This window comes from Meleagris gallopavo, chromosome 19 (genome assembly GCF_905368555.1).
Source record: "Meleagris gallopavo chromosome 19, MGAL_WU_HG_1.1, whole genome shotgun sequence".
NCBI lineage: Eukaryota > Metazoa > Chordata > Aves > Galliformes > Phasianidae > Meleagris > Meleagris gallopavo.
In genome coordinates, this window is record NC_139422.1 from 2,545,470 (window position 1) to 2,562,769 (window position 17,300).

The 17,300-nt window shown below is 41.0% G+C and overlaps 1 protein-coding gene across 8 annotated transcripts in view; it reads right to left on the minus strand.

Annotated features, from left to right (window-relative positions):
* The window catches only part of TNC (tenascin C), a 90,014-nt gene that overhangs the window by 43,710 nt on the left and 29,004 nt on the right, over window positions 1-17,300 (minus strand). The window lies entirely within an intron of this gene.

Genomic DNA, 17,300 nt, shown 5'->3' on the forward strand with positions numbered 1-17,300 from the left:
TACCATGTACAGCAAGAACCTACAGCAGCTAATGGATAGACTAAACAAAGCACACCTATTAAATGTCATCTCAACGTTAGTTTTTCTTTCTACTCATTTAAGTAGTTAGGTTGATGACTGGACTTTCCCAATTGTAAGTTTCTTTCTTTGTGCCAGTAACGGAGGAAGCAGCAGTTTATCCTCTAAACACCACAATTTTGATGATAACTCATTTGTTAAATGGGAGACTAGCTTCTTCCACTGCTCTGCTTCCCATAAAATGTATGGGATTGCTTTCCCATACTATCCCAGCTGTTTTGTGAAAAATAACAGTCATACATCACACACTTCACTGAAGTAATTTTTGTGTAGACAATGTTGAGCTCACAAAGAGTGAACTTCGCCCCTTTTTATTGGGGAATAAATCAGCAGTAAACACTCAGCAGTGGAGGCTTTTATCTTGTTGTGGAAAAGCATTCAGCTTTAAGCCATTTCTAGCACTTATCCTATTTGTTCAGATATATCTGAACCTCTGTCTGCACCAGAAGAGATCACAATATAGCTAATAAAGAGTAAGAGAGAAACATGGTCCAAGGCTCATTTGTGACTCAATCTCTAAGAAGGACTGCAGCTCATGAAACACATTCAGGACAATATTTGAAGTGGTATTTAACCTTCAAGCACACCCACTTGGAGTTTGCAAACTGCTTTCCATGCATTGAGATGCCATGTGCTGTAACTTTTTGCCCTAAGACAAGTTTATATATTTGAAATGGGTGCCTAGGCCTCAAGTAGTTATTTAAGGGGCAGATTGCTTGAAAGATGCATCACCTAGCAGAACAAACTAGAGGAAGGTATGCACCTAATTCTTAATGAATTTCTGTGAAAGGTGATCATCAGTTTCCTTACAGCTTTTTTAATTCCCAGCCTAGAGGTACATGAGTCTTGTCCAAACCTAGAAAGTTCATAGTAGTTTTTTCTGCTGACTGCTATGAGTTTATAGATTATTTTATGATGATACAAACTATGGTTTCTGAATACGCCTGGAAAGTGAAAACCCTGCCAATGACAAAAGCTAGACACTTACTTTCACTGTGGATGAAAGCCACATTATCACTTTTACTGGGAATTCATTGCATTAGATTCAGCCAAGTATTTCAGCCTACTGATGATACTGGGAGATGTAATATATCTTGTCTGACACCCTTTTGAAGTTTATGAAGGGTGGTCTGGAAGAAGCATTCCTCAGGGTCTGATCTATGACCTTTGTGTTTTGAAACCAAGTGCCATGTCTGAGCTAATCTGGATCAGGTGCTTCTCATCCGATCTGCCAAGGCCCCAGCACGATAAACTGAGCTCCACTGATAGATCTGAGACCCAAAAAACAAGACACCTTCATGCAATTATTTATGCGTTAGCTGTATTTTTGGCTGGAAGAACAAAGATGACATCCTTCCATTCAAAATCCTTCAAACATGTCTACACAACAGCTCAGGCCATGAGGGACCACCCAGGAAGGCTCTTCTAAAGAAAAATGGAAGCCAAAGCCATTGCCAGGCTCAGTTGTTTCTTTCATTTTTCCCCATCTTCTTCCTTTCAAAGTGGTTTACATGGATTGTATTTAAAAGTTGCAGACATACTACCTCTTGGAGACATCCTTTTCTTTGCAAATGTCAGCTGCTGGATTATTTACAGGCACCCAAGAGTCTGCAAAAGAAGATGACTTCGCAACATGAGTTTGGCCTTGCTGCAGTGTATAAAAAAGGAGCTGAGTGATGCTTGTGGCACATCTCTCAGATATGCTGAGTAATTTGTCTACCCAAGAATGTGTCCTTTTAACAAGCAATTTGTCAAATAAGAAATGTTATTCATCCATTATGAACTGTGCCCCTTTGTGTCTTCCTACCATCTTGACTACAACACAACTGCTTCAAAAATCTCAGCAACGATTTCGTGGCTGGTCTGCAAAACCTTCTGCTTGTCATGAGAAAGAATATATCCTACAAACTCATGTTGTCTCACCTGCCCTTGATAGTGGCTCAGCCACCAGAGCAGTAACAATGAAGGAAGTTTGGAATCTCTGCAAGGAGAGCTGGATTTTAGTGATAACATAAGATACCATTTGGTCTAGATGTTTTCATAGTCTGTGTTATTGTCTGTGCATCACCTCGTTATGTCTAACCTTAAGGATTATAGCCAAGAGAATTATAATATAGACCAGAGGGCATGACATGGGCTCTAGTTCTTAATGCAACAAGAGCAGCACTATTTCCAGGACAACTGTGAGACAGGAGCACTGTGCAGAGCCAGCATCTTGCTCTGGTAGAGGCTGTAGAAATGCCCATCAGTTCAAGTCAAAAGAGAATTAAGACAATGGACATTTTTTCACCCCAGCCATATGCAAAACTTGCCGTCTCCTCCCCTATCCTTTTGTCTTGGCTGGCTCAAAGGATGATGTTCATATTCAGAATTTCTTTGAAGTATGAAAGAAATATAGAGGCTAAAAATTAAGAAGTTAATCACGGCATCTATATAATACCAGCTGGCCCAGAAAGCATGAGGGAAAAAACTCCTGTATAAATCATAAATGTAAATACTAGATATCACTTAAAGAGGGGAAAAAAAAAAAAAAAAAAGAAAGAAAGAAAAGAACTACTCCTAGAAAAACACTCCTTAAAATCATGATCACTAGCAAGTAATACTGTGAATAACATGTGGTGGAAGACGGACAATACAAAGAAAATGAACAATTTTCATTTCCACTACAAACCCTTTCATCTGAGCATCTGAAAGTACAACATACTTTAGCTGTCAAAGACAAGAAAATATTAGGGTTATTTTTTGATTTAGATATCTCCTCTCCCCCACTGACATCATAACTTTGTCAGGACCTTTCAATTTAATTAGAAATTTGTTTCTTAATAGGAAAACATCAGTCAATCTTGAAAAGAAGCCCAGGGAATCCTGAATCCTGGGGAACACTCAGCAAAGGTGGTGTATGAATATTTTCCTTTCCCAGAGACAGATTTGCTGGAAACCAGCAGGTGTGAGAAGCTAAATTAATTTTTGCATAGTTTATAATTCTAATGTACCACTTTGGACTCTCTTGCAAATTCAGGAATGGTAGAGCTGTGAGATTGTTTGTGGGCAAATGGAGTGATAAAGATGCAAATGAGAACCTGGTGTGATTTTAATCAAAACAGATTGCAGCTGCGAAGGGAGAGGTGTTAAAAAATATCTCAGCTGTCCTTCTGAAAGGAGGCAGAAGGCTGATTAGCCTTGCTCAGGCACCCTGTACATGCCACGATTGGGAAATGAAACATAAAGAAGACAGAAGGAAAAAGAAAGAGAGGAAAAAAAGAATACAACTCCTCTCCCAACAGATACTTCCAGCATTACAGCAGGAGGGGATAAAATAATGTCAACATATATTGGATTCCAGCACACCTTGCTAACATTTGGACAGAAGTAGCAATGGGATGGATTCTGACAGAGAGGAAGACCTCAGCTGGAAAAGAGCCATGGCCCTCTGTAGAAAACACAGAAGGGTGTACTCTAGGGTTTGTTAATTGCTAACCTCAAAACAGCTTTCTGTGATTTGTTAATGGAAAAAACTTCACGTCTCAAGAATTTCCACCAGGGTGGGATCCTGCCATCTGTTCCCTGAAGAACGGGCATCCAGCAGTGTCACTGTGTGAGCACTGGCATCATGATAACACCATGCTCTTCTCTTTATTTACTGCCATGCAGACAGAAGAGTCACGCAGGGAATTTGATCAGACCTGGGATGCTCCTTGTGTGCTGACACGGGGAATCTGTGCATTCTCTACAAGGAAGAAAAGCAGTGCTATTACAGAGGATTAATAAATGGAAGCTGACTGCCAGAGTGCTTTTTTTATAAGGAAGGTTTTCAGAAGGTGCAACCTTTTGAAGAAAAAGTGCTAATAATACAGCTTTGCCAACAGCATGTGACTCTGGAGGCTCCAGGCGTCTCCTCAAACAGATGGATTAAGTCTGAAGTAAACTGAAGTGTTCTTAAAGAAAGAGACTGGTGAGGGCTGCAAGTTTTGACACAGTAGGCCAAAGCACGAACAGCTCTGACTTTGCCTTTCACTGCTGTTTCCATGCATTGAAAGCTATAGAAAATCATTTTCTTTCCATTCCCAATTTTACTAGGGCAAAGGAATCAGCAGGGATATTCACTTTAGGTCAAACTACTTTATATCACATCTGAGAGCTGAAATTTGCAATAGTTCTAGCAGCAATTAATCTTTCCAGTAGTAACAGCCAAAGCCAAATAATTACTTTCATTTTTTTCCATTTTTTTCTTTGTTTTTTCTTTTTTTTTTTGCATTGCAGTCAATCCAAGAAGCAGATTTTTAAGGCAGCCAAATCTGGAGTAACTCAGAAAATCCACTGTTTTCTCTGAGGCTTACACAGACAGTGCGTGCAGGGAGAATTTGCAGTTGTTTCAGCAGCAACCAGACACCACAGATACAAATAGGACTTCAGAATGTGAAGCTCCAAAGGGAAATACTCATAATTCAGAAATTTTCTTCAAAGTCTTAAATCAGCTGCATAAACAGAGGAAGGGATCAGGGAAGAAAGAAAGAAGCCAATTCCCTTATTCTCAAACGCTCTGTCAGACAAAATGCAGTGTGATAAATTGCAACCCATCCAGTCTCCAAGTTGCACAGTGGACGTTCAGTAACAGTGAAGAAAGAGAGAAAACATTCTCTGGACATCGGTATGAAGAAAGAGGTTGAAAGGAAACAAGTTTTAAAAGTTTTAAAATATACATAGAGAAGTGCAGCGTCTAAACGTACACAGGTACTTACAGAATCATAGAGTCATAGAATCCAAGAATAGCTTAGATTGGAAGGGACCTCAAAGAGCATTGAGCTCCAGCCCCCAAATGTGGACTTTCTACTATAGAAATGATTCAGTCATGCTGAATAATTTCAGAACGAGGGCCCCATAGTATCCACGTGTGCTGTGGGGTGGCAGAAAATGTTCCAAAAGGTTTAGCAATTAGAGTGGACACATGAAACCTCATTCCTGTACCTTAAGTATGGAAAAGTGAGACACAAAGAGGCCGGCACTGGGCCACCTGGGCTCCTAAAAGCCCTGCATTTAGGACTAAGCATTTTAACCAGGGCAAGACCCGCGGAGCTGAAAACAGGATCCAATTTTGCAGAATCCCATCACGGCAGTTCAAACACCAGTACCTCCCAGAAGGCATTCAGCACCTCCCAACCCTGACCCTAGCACCACGCTTTCTTTTTTCTGCCTTTAGGACTTCTATCCTTTTTAGCTGAGAACACACTGGCAGTTTGTGCTTGATGTGGTTGAGCTTCCACAACTCAGCTTAAATACATCCTGCAGCCATCTGGGTCTCATTTGGAGCTGGCATCGTGCATCCACAAGGAGCCCCATTCTCAGGGCTAAGAACATAAACATGGGCATGCAGAGGTAGGAACCTATTTTCGCAATGAATTCAGGATTGATTTCTGAGCTCTCATAGATTACAGTTGTCACATGAAGCCATTATACGTTCTGGGAGCCTCATCACGCCTCTGTACTTATTAATAGAACAGATTTTAAACTACCATAAATGAAACCTTCACAAAGTCCTGGGGTTCATCTGAATTGCAATCAGATGTATACCTCAGTCTATTTCAAAGAGAAGCAATACAAATGGATACACAGCTGTTTTTTGCCCCATCCAGTCCCTGAGGTCCCACATTAATCACCATTCAGCTAAGCCTGAACTCCTCACTCCAGTTAATTTTTCATCAGCTCTTAGGTTACATTTCTACTTTTGGGAAGCTGTGCAGTTTCTGGTTCATGGATCCTACTGTACGTCATCTTTAAATAAAACCATTTGGATCCATTTTAGCCTCCTCCCATTCTACCTTGGCTGAAAAGCAGCACATAGACAGGACTTTGCCAAGGCTGTTTTAGAAGGAATTTTAATTAATTGCTTTGTGTACAATTTAGAATTTAGCAAAGGCTCATATTTCAAAGGCATCAGCATGACAGTGCCACAAAGAGGGAGGAAAAATAACCCACTGAAGCCAACATCCATAAAAAATGTGAAAGAGCTACGGTAAATTCTGAATGATAAGCATAAAGGGAGCCCCATGAGAGCCTAAATCTTCAGTTGTACAGTGACTATTTTGAGCTAAATTAGCATGATTATTCCATTATAAACTACTTGGTTACAACAGTTCTGTATTCTTAGCCATGGAAAATCTCCCTAGGTCTGTCCTCATTCAGGATCTCAGAGAGAGAACAGACATTTCTGAGCTAAGCTAAACAATGAGGTTGGCTGATTTTCAAAGCAGAGCAGAAGTTCAGAGTTCAGAGGTTGTCTACTTCCAGTATCAGTAACACCTTTGATCAGTTCGGTGTTAGTGAGCAAACCTAGTGAATTAAATGAGAAATGAAGTCAGCTGGCAGAGATACAGCTGGGAGAAAATAGCTGCTGAAAACATGCAATAATTAAAGAGAAGTGAAAAACAGATTATACGATGCGCTGCCTGCAATAACAGGATATTGAGCTCAACGACCAAGAGGTGCCTTCCCGTTTCATTGTCCTAAAGACTTTTTTAATTCATGTTTCTTAAGAATTACCTTGCTGATGATGGGAAAAGCAAAGAAATTCAGCCTGAATATACTGCTTTTGCTGTTCCACCAAGAGCAAAGGATGAGGAACTCAGAGGAAAGGCAGGTATGAGGAAACAGCAGTGCTGAGACGTGTGAGATTGTTGCTAATTTCTTGTTTCCTCAAGTCAATTAACATTCTGATCTCTAATAAATTTATAGGAGATTTGCATCCTAAACAAGGTGTAAATAACTGAAATTAAATAACTAAATAACTTAATTCCTTCGATATCTCTGATTTCTACAAGAGTGATTCTATGTCCTACTATGTTGAAGACTTTCTCTCCTCTCAGTTTTTCTGCCTAAATTCTGTGATGCTTGTACCAGAAGTTGTCTCTTATTGTATTCAGATAATGTATCTACCTCTGTTAGAGGAAGCCAAATGTGTAAAGCAATAGCAGCCAAGTGACTATAGTTCTTAATAGGAGATTTGATAACAGTTGCCTTCTGAATAGGCCACAGATAGACAGCAGATAAGATTAGTGGTGGAATGGGCGTATGAGATGTCTGTTGGATTTTATGCATTCTGGCTAGAGCAGAGCTGCTCTGAGACAGCTACCATGTTGTTTAGGGCTGCTGGATATAAGATACTCCTGTTAAGGCCAAGCTGATGTAATTATTTATAGAATAAACTCAGTGCTTCTGTTGGAACCATTCCAGCGGCCAGCCACAATTGGAGGACATTAACAGACCTGTGTTTGACATTATCAAAAGAAGGTTAGCCCCATATCAATGACCTGTGTTACTGAAGGACGTTTACGTTGTGTGTTCTCCACATCCCCAGAACAAGGAGGAACAGCTCCCAGGCATAGCTACACAAGCCGAATACTAGCTGCAACATGGGAATGCTCCATCTCAAAACAGGGGAATGAATGGAAGGTGGGGGCAATTGCAGCAATGCCCCCAACCCCAACTGGGACTGCCAGCACTGCGTGGAGCAGAAGATGAACCTGCCTCCCCTCCCACACTGCTTGCTGCCCAGGCACAGCTCCTGCAGGATGCACACGGGGTCACTTCCCTGAGTGCTGCCTCCTGTAGGTAACTCTAAAGCCATAAATTCTTGCTGTCATGCTGGAAATACTCTGCTGTTCCTTCAAGAAATGTAAAAAAACATAAAATGACACACTCATTTAATCAAAAAGACAACAGACATCTGGAATGCCTCAAGAACAAGAGTTTGCACCATCTGCTGTCCCACCAACAGGTATCACAAGTCTTCTGCAGGACTCACACTTATGGAATCAGACCCTAAGAGAACTACATCTGCTGAATTCTAGAAGATCACAGCTTCTCTTGGCCTGGGTTAGAGCCTGATGGCTATTTAAACACAGTTGTTTTATAGCCAGTGTTTACACAAGAAGCATCCAACGTGGCATTATGTCATAGTTACATAGAGCCAACCAGACTCAGGAAGAGACCCATACTAAACACAGGAATTAAAAGCTCTTAATGATTCATTTTTGGTACCACTGGACTTAATAAAATTATCCAAGTTCAAACTGAGCGAATGCAATTGCTGAGTGACTTAGATGAGTAATGCAGACTTATTCAATCCACGCTCATAACTTGGTGCCTAATTTCTCATGCAATGTACTGTTAATTGTGCATAATTAGAAACCAACAATGGTTACACCTCAGGCGGTGTTATATGTTGACCTTCTCCCGGGCTCCTGAGTATGGATAATATGACTTCCACCAAACATGCCACCAGTTCATGACTTGGCAGGATGTTGTCGTTTCAGTTCATTTTACCTAAGCAACAGCAGAAATCTTTCCTGCCTTTTCTTGGGTACCACAAGGTCTCTGCTTCTACACCTTGCCCAGCACAAGCGTGCCAGGCTGCACTGCTCCCTGCCTCCTCCTCACCATTCATAGCAGCAATACATGCTATGTCTTTGCACAGAGGTTTCAAAGCACCTTGATAGAAAACATCCACATCCGCCTTGAGAGTGGCTGTAAAGAGGATATTCTAAGAATATTAGTGCTGTCAGATGTTAGTGCTAGAAACCCTGAGAGCGCTGAGGCAATACAATGGTGTCACTTCTTATATTTTGGGGAGGGAGCTACATTCGGCTCCATACGCATTCCCAGAGTCGGCTCTTGGCTGCTGAGCACCCAACAAAACCAGCTCAGACAATGGGAGCTGTGAGCAAAAACCAGACTTGTTTCGTGCCTGCAAACCTGTGCCAGAGCTCGCTGGTTCCAGTAGGGCAATGGCCCAAAGGCCTGGGCCAGCCGGCAGCTTTGGAGTGCACAGCAGGCTGTTTGTGACCAGGAAAATCTGCCTCTTGTGCTGAATTTCCATACACTTCTAATCCCAGTGACTGAGGAAGACATTGGCAAGGCATATGCCCTGCTGAAGGCAGGCGAATAAAACACCTCGCTGCAAGCGGAGCCTAACATTTATTTTGGGTGTGCGATGGAGTCTGAATTCATGTGATAGAGTAATCCTGTCGATGAGGTCATGTGTTCCTCTGAAGGGGCTTCTTTGTACCCTGGGTTAGTTAGCAACGCTTTTTCTGTTATCAAGCATCTGATTAAACTCACAAAAGAAGGGTCTTTAAAAAACAGTCTCAGGCAGAACTGAGAAGCGAACAAATAAATTGTTGTATTGTTTTCTCTTTCTTTTTTCCTTTTCATTTTATCTGACAGGAAAAAGGAGAGGGAAATAAGATGGGGAGGGGGCACAAGAGAAGGATTTCATTGATCTCAAATGACAAAACAAAGGTCTTAGTCTGTTTTTAAATTTTCTAAGCACCCAATCCTGTGGCAACTGATAGTTATGTGCATCCATATGGCATGTTTACTACGAAGGACCACAATGCAGCACCCAAATAAAAAGAGCCTCCCAGAAGCCATCCTATACTACTCAGTGCCACAGAGCCTAGCTTCTGCAGCACTGAAATCCTTGCCAAACCCTGAAGGTAAATTAAAGTGTAGCCCCAATTTATTTGGCTTGAAGACTCAACCCTTTGGGTGAGAATTTTGCCTGGCAGCTCAGCCAACTTTTGTTGTAGTGCCCCTTACCATGTGGTGGCAATACCAACTCAGTTCTGACAATGGGGAATGAGGGAATTATAACTAAATCATCATTAATTTCCTTCACAGGACAGGCATCCAAAGTCACCTTAGATTGGGAAGTCTAAGAACAGAGAAGCTCAAGTTGTTATGCACCGATTGATCTGTAAGCAGCCAAAGATGGTAACAAACTGTAAGAAATTTTAACCTGTTGTTAAATACCTGTGCTTATTAGAATTTTATTCATTCACATTTGTTATTTGGTGGCATCAGTGCTTTGGCTACATTAGAAAAAAGAATTAACTCAGTTCCTCTCCCTGTTATTTGTGGGTTATTTCACTGAGAATTTCCCCCTCCTCCTTCTTGGCAGTCTGAGAAAACAAAGAGCAATATAGAAGTTGACTATATAAAAAGAGCACTAAAAAACCACTGTGACCAAGCAATGACACAGTAAGATATACGGCTGGTTGAAAAACTGTTCACAACACTTATTTGGCCATTGAAAGTTGTCATTTTTCACTCAATTCTGAAAACTCAGCAGGAAGAAAACTAAAATATCAGCATTATTTCAGGAGTTCCTTATCTCACAAGAAATTCCATCCCACCCGTGAGAAACCATTCTGAGGAGGTCATCTTTGAAACCAGTAATTTTTTGCTTTGAACAAAATGGCCTTTTTGAAAGAAAAGCTGCCTCAATTGCATCTATTTCCTTCTAATAAAATACAGAGCAGCCTGGACTTCAATTACTGCATGAAAAGTATTACAGAGGAAAAACTACAGTACTCGTGCTTCCTTCATCCCTGGAAAGGATTAAAAATATGAACCTTATGTTAATTTACAGCTCTAAAGGCAGAAGAACATCCACAGGGAAGTAAGACGTGCCAGTGCCTTTCAGAGCATCATGAGGCACCAAACTGAATTTTCAGGTAGCAAATTATTAAAGATTAGTGGTACAAGGAGCAGAAAGCTTTTTACTGTTGGTGACTTCTTGTATTACTACCTTCCTTTTTCTAATCATTTTTGGAGATGCTGAATCCTTTACTTGCAAGGCAAGGCCTGCTCTTTCTACAACAAACCCTACTGTGACTGATGGTCAGTAACACTTCTCCCCTGCGCCGTCAGGTTTGGCAGGAAAGGATCTTGGTTGAAGATTTGAAAGAAAAAGCTTGAAAGACTGGGAATGGAGAGGAAAGAATTGTGGATGTGGAGGGAGCAGACAGCTCAAATACTCCCATTTCTGTCTTCTAATTTGATTGTGGTGTTCTGGTGTATTAGCCAACTCTACTTTCCCCACAAAGCAGGAAGACCAGGTGGTGAATATGGCCTATGGCACTCCAGTGACTCACAGCAGCTAAAAATATCTGCCTGCATTACTTTTTTAAAAAATATAGATTTTGTCTGAGGCAAAAATGAGGACAAGATCAGTAAGTTGACTGAAGTAATGTCTCGTGTAGTTGATGCTGCAGCTCCTTTAAACCTTAGAGCTGCAAAGCCCAGGAAATTAAAATGTTCCTTCTATAAAGTGGATTCTTTTTTCTTTTTTTCTTATTAACAAATTAAGCTTATTCCCTTTATGATGTAGAAAAGTGAAACTCAATGTTGAGCTGAAAAAGTCAAATAAACGAAAAATTTTTAAAAATTTGTATTTTAGCCATGTATAACAGTGGCTTGTTGGTGTGATTTGGGTCAGGCTATGCAGGTCTGTGATGCTGGGAGATGGGCATAATAAAGACCCTCCTGTATGAAACTCGGGAACACCAACTGCAGATGGACTTATTAGGGAGCTGACTGCTGACTGATGGGAAAATTAGGATGGAAATAAAATCTGAGATGAACAAACCTATAGGGCAGCCAAGGAAAATGTTCACCTGGGCGTGATAGTTTAATGGCACAGTGAGGCAAATGCTGCAACCAGATAGAATTATTGCAAAGTGAAAAATGAACGACTCCCACTGAATGGATTCCCCAGGCCTGGAAAAGTTACTTCCCAACAGCAGTTGAGACAAAACCAAAGGTCAGCCATCTCAGAGCCCTTTGAACCATGACAAGAGAAGAGAAGCTAAATGAGCTGGCTGGATGTGGGGTTCCCACAGCACAAAGGGCTCTCAGCAGAGATTCCAGAAAGTGCTCACAGCTTTGAGATTAATAGTGATGTGGTCTGGAGGTCAGAAAGACTGAAACTCAAACTTCTTGCAATATATATAATCTAATATATAATATATATGCAGTATAAATCATCTAATATGTCTCAATTTATTCACTGGTAAAACCTCATGGGAGAACCTATGTCTCAGTGAACTAAGTATTTCAAGGACCTCATGGTATTGTATTGTTAAATCCTCATTTAAGTCAGAAACTTACCTGGAAAATGCTATTAAATTTCCAGAAATAAAAAATACAAAGAACAAAAAACTGTAGCATTACAATATAAGGAAGAAAAAGAATCTCAGAGATATATCCTTCAAATTGGAGAGGAAAGTCCGACCAAAGATGTGCAGCAAATATACGGATAACTACATGACTGCTTGAAACTCTAGGGTAACAATAAGAAGTTGAATCCTTAATCTGAAGCCAAACCACAGGATGTGCCAAGCCAATTACCAGAATAAGAAGACGAATCCATGGAAATAAATGATAAGGTTAGTAAAAGCCACAGAGAAACACACCAGAATTTGAGAAAAAATCTGTAACTGAGAAGAAGTACCATATATCTACAGAACATCCCTTCATCTCTAACAGTCTTAAGACATTTTATGAAATCATCAGAGGAATCATTCTTGTACACATATATGCAACCTTCCTCCATGATGAGCTGTACCTACCGTAGTGTAGCAACGTCTTCTGCTGTTGCACAACTGAAATGATTCATGCTTTCAGACAGGAAGGAAAGAAGAATTCTACATCCAGCTCAAACCGCAGCAGGAATTTTGTACAAGCCACAGGAAAGAAGCTACTTTTTTATGGGGCAGAATACTCAAATGTGCTATATCTAAACTGAGAAGAGGTAACTATAGGAGTACTGGCACCAACTCACAGAGACTGAGATGAGGCACAAGTTAACAGGGAATTCAGTCTCTTTTTTGTTAAGAGCTCAGACACCTGAGCATCAATTTTTTGAAACAAGAGCTCAAAAAAGAGAAACAAAACAAGCAGGTCAGTGGGGTGCCTTTGAGCTACACTCAGTTTCATGGCAGGGTGCACTGCAATCAGCCAAGTAGAGCAATTCGCTACAAACTTGAGAGAAAAAAAATAAGAAAAAAGAAAGGATTCTACATCGACTAAATCTACTAACTTTTATTTCTCCTATCTGCAAAGCAATCTCTGCTCTCACTGTAGCCTTCATAGCTGAAGAAATCTGCCTCAGGCAGATACAGCCTAGGCAAAAACTATGGATTATAAGCAGCACAACACCAGTGATGGGACCAGTAACAAAGGCAATAGATTCAGAAAAACTGTCTGTGTTCTGAAAACAGAGGCAGAACTGCAGAAATGGGTCATCTCAGAAGGACTCCATGGAAAGGGATGTGTTTGCACCTTCTTTTGCTTTGCTTCCCTCTGAACCCCATGTTTGCACTTAAAGCACAGAAGTAAGATTCACCCTTTAGTCTCTGAAGAGACACGTGCAGCACTGGATTGTTAAATGTGGAACTGAATGTGGTCCATAGCAGAGCTGCCACAGGCACTGAAGGCTAGATTAGTGCCTATTAAAAACAAAATACAAATCCACCATTCATAACTAAAGCAACTTTTGTGCATAATCTCACAGCAGAAATCACTCTCGCCTTCTGAGTATGTACTGTACCTTTTAATGAAGCCTTTCCTAATAGCAAAAGCATTTGCTTGCTCTCTTGGCTTTTTCCTCCCCACGGCAAAGACGTACGTAGAACTGGAAAAGATCTACAGTTTTCTAAACTTGTCTTTGGAAAGTTTCTTTGCCAAGTTACACTTTGTCAGGAGCTCATTATTTTCTTGGTAGACACTGGAGGCTTCACTTTGAATCATTTTGAGGGCTCGCTGATGCAGTTTCAGACTATGAGGTTTGTATGCATGAATCCCAGCAACTCATGCTCATTCCATATACAAAGTTCTCCTTCATTCCCAGACCCTTCTCCACGGTGTTTCTCCCAAAACCACCACAGGTTTTCCACAGCCCATTTCACTGAGTGGTTTTGTGATAAGATGGGAAGAGGAGAAATTCAGGACTTCTGATTTTTTTCCTTACCCCTTTCCCTTCCTGCCTATGTGGTGCCAATCCTCTCTCTGTTCCAAATTTGCATCAAAACCAAGACTGACTGTGAGACAAACTCATACAATTCTATCTTTGTTTAGACTTCGAAGGAGCTGCCCTGATTGACAGTGAGACCTATGCAAGTTGGACCATGTAAAACAGACCCCACCTCCATAGGAAGAAAGAGAGAGACTGGATTTTGCAGGGCAGCGGTAAGAAATCTTATGCCTCCAGACCTCCATAATGAAATCTGTAGAGGTGAAATAAGAAACTATGTTCGCTATAGAATTCAAAGAGAAAGTGAGTGGGGTTTCAGAATGGCACCCCAATGCCAAGCTGAACAAGAGATTCAGAGCAGCAGACACTTCTGGGGGTACAAATGTAGACGGTTTGTCCCTAAAATTCACAAGTGGGGAATCAAACATCAGGTTTTTTCTTACTGATAATGACAGGTAGATGAGTCATGAAAACAACTGATGATATAATATGAAGAGGTGAATAAATGGGTAAGCAGGCAAAGCTATAAAAGCAAAACTCCAAATTCATTATTTACCAAAGATGCTGGTGGAAACTATGCAGCAGAAAATAGGAACTACGAGCCACTGACATACTAAACACACACGTAGCATGCAAGTGAACAAGTGAAACACACTGAGACAGCATTGTTGCTCCTGGTCTCAGATCATTTTTCTTATTGAAGTATCTTGGCACTGTAAATAGTTTCCAGGAAGAAATGCTGGCATTTCCCGTGGTGAGCCAAAAATACACTCCACACACCCGACTTTTCCACATTTCAAGTGAGTTCAGTTGAAGGAATGTCATGTACATAGGCAAGCGAAGTGGAATCACGCTTTAGTGGCTCTGCTGCAACTAAGTAGTAGACAAATAATTTGCATGTGTATTGGTCTGGAATAACAAGAAATGCTTAATGCTAGAGATGACACCGGTCAGCAGGATACCTTCAGAATTCATTGTGCTTATTCACATGCAGTCTGTAATTTCACTTCAATTTAAGCATATACTTATTCAAGCACTGCAAATGCCATCTCTGAAACGCCTCAGAAGTCAGCCCTAAAACTCTGTGTTATTCCTGGCAATCAGAAGTATTATTACGTGCCTCTCGTCATTAGCGGGCTTTGGTCTTCTTAATAGAAGCTATGGAAGCATATTTGTAACTCGTCCTCAGGTTAATTCTTTGTTTTTCAGGCCATTTTCAGTTTGTCCGGGCGGCTTTTCCTCCCCACCAGAGCTCCTCTGTCCTTGGTACTAACGTCCAAGTTGTGTGGGAACGCGCGCATTTCTACAACTCATGCGAGCACCGAAGGAGTTCCTTGAAATCTGACTTCCAGTAACAGCCCCAGGCGAGCTGTCTGCCTGGCCTAGTTCTGTCAGCTGCTGTAGCATCAAGAATCTGCACGTTTGGGAAAGTAGAGTAGGGCAGCAAATTTTAGTAAGACGAAGTATGTGATGAGGAGTGAAGATGGAGTGAAAACAACCACGGCGTGGCAGGATGAATTTCGAATCAGATTCACAGAATATGAAGCAAATGGAATGTGAGGCACTTCGAAACAGAGAGGAGGCTGTTCTCAACTGAGGGTTTTTCTCAGTGCTCTGATTTAAAGCAGAAGCACTTCTATAACGTAGTGGAAAATACAGTCACATACACAGCTCTGAGCAAGGGATGAGTTACAGCAGTGAATAACCCTGGACAAAAATCTGCCCTGCTGCTTCTATGTCAACAAATCAGGCACTGTTACACTAATGGGAGACCTGAGAGACCTCCATGCTCTGACCTCTTTTTCTTAACCCATTGTGACTTGAAACCTGCCTGTGTTAAAGGCTTAGCTGACAGCAATTTGAGCTGTGGAATAAAAGAAAGAATGTGGAGCTCAATTATCCAGCAACAGATCTCCAGTGAAATCAATGCAATCGTGTCACATGAGAATTTGGCTGGCAGTCTCTGAGGTCTGCAAAGCAGAAAACCATGCCCTCAGCAATGCATACTGAACTAAAGCAGACAGGGAATAATGCAATAAAATGCTGCTTTATGCATGAAAAGGGCTCAGATTCTAATTTCCTCTCTGTCACAACTGGTCCTAACCCCGTGTAACTGCATGAGCAACACTTCTGACCTAAATGAGACAGGCCAAATCGGATCAGGCTCAGGCATTCTCTGCAAAGAGAAATTTCTCTACTGTATAATTAAGACAATGACAAGCAGGTAGACTGTATGCATATTCAACATCCCATATCAAAGATAGCAGAACAAACTCTCTCCCCACTGAAACAGTTTGAGTTTTATACAGCAAACTTGACTTTTATTTGCACTGATACCTTCTCTTTATCAGTCTGGCAGGGTGTGTTTACAGGACATTAGGATATAGAACTATAGGGTATGAAAGGCGCATTCATATTTATCAGAATTGCACATTTCTTATATCAAATGTGATGTAATTATATATCTAGAGAGAGAAAAAAACAAATACAATTTAAGGTCTCCTGCATATGTTCTGAGAAACAAAACTTGAACAAATGAGAATCAAACCACAGCATAGAGAGCACTACGTTCATTCTGGACCATTTCCCTTTTCTTACAGAGGAGCATTCACCCGCATGAAAAGTGACAGTGAAGTTATTAGTGATCTAGAAATATATTCACAGCCAAATTTGGAGAGATCCTAACCAAACTAGATATTGTATTTAGGGATGTGGTTTAGTGGTGAAATATTGGTCGTAGGTGGACAGTTTGACCAGATGATCTTGGAAGTCCTTTCCAACTTTGGTGATTCTATGATTCTATGAAGTCAAAGCAAATGAAACTCCTCATCCAAAATAACCTTCCAAGGCACTATCATGGCATTACCATAGCAGAAGCATAGGACTATGAGAACACAGGTGGGAGGACATAGACACTGGGCTAGGCTCCATGTCCACAGATGGGGAAGGCAGGGACAGGCACACATACTGGCTGGTAGACGGCCGTATTTCCTACCTTCTGCCAGTGACCCTCTCAAATCCCAGTGTACTAGTGAGGCAAATAAACAGCATATGAAACAATAGCCTGAGAAGGACAAGAAAAGTACCAATAGTGTCTAATTTATCTGAGAATGGCTCTCTCTCTAGGCCCATCATTCTTTCCATCAAACCTGGAGTTGCAGCGCTTGTGGTGCTGGATCACTGTGATTGCCTTGCTAACCTGTGAAGTGTGCAAACCTATATGCTAATTAACATTTGGCAGTGGAAACATAAATTCCCTGGCTTGTGGATGGTATATCCTCCTATAAACACTTCACTTGGCCACCAATCTGGAAAAATAGATAGGACATTCATAAGGAGCGCTCACCATGGGAAATGCCAGCATTTTTTCCTGGAAACTATTTACATTGCCAAAATACTTCAATAAGAAAAA